Genomic DNA, 468 nt, shown 5'->3' with positions numbered 1-468 from the left:
GAGAGAGAGAGAGAGAGAGAGAGAGAGAGAGAGAGAGAGAGAGAGGGAGGGGGGGGGGGTGCGAGGTGGGGGAGAGTCCTGCAATGTGAGCCGCTTCCCAGCCTGTCAGCCCTGTCGAGGTGATTAATGGCTCCAAGTCTACAAAATAGTCTTTATTGCCAGTTCGGTATTGTTACAACTGACAACTAATGAGGTTAGACATACTTCCTATCGAGCACTTAGCAAGGTTTCAAGTTGTTTTTTTTTTTTTCCTTTCCCCAGAGCCGGGGCCTTTAAAATAAGTACCTCCTGAAACGCGATAGCCTCTGATAAATCAGTAGCGGGGGGTGAAGCCTGGTTTTGGGGGGGAAGGGGGGTACGTCGGGAGGGGAGGCTGTCGGATGCAGTTTTGACACTAATTTCTGACAGTGCGGCGTGTTTGTCGGTTGTGAGGAGCAGGTGATAGATGCAGCCACAGCGGTACAGGTC

The 468-nt window shown here is 51.7% G+C and overlaps 1 pseudogene; it reads left to right on the top strand.

Moving 5' to 3' along the window:
* The first annotated feature begins 445 nt into the window (after positions 1 to 445).
* LOC131720966 (erlin-2-like) overlaps positions 446 to 468 on the top strand; it is a 6,423-nt pseudogene continuing 6,400 nt past the window's right edge.

The sequence above is a fragment of the Acipenser ruthenus genome, chromosome 46 (genome assembly GCF_902713425.1).
Source record: "Acipenser ruthenus chromosome 46, fAciRut3.2 maternal haplotype, whole genome shotgun sequence".
NCBI lineage: Eukaryota > Metazoa > Chordata > Actinopteri > Acipenseriformes > Acipenseridae > Acipenser > Acipenser ruthenus.
The sequence above is the reverse complement of the archived record's forward strand: the minus strand, read 5'-3'. Positions and strand labels throughout refer to the sequence as shown.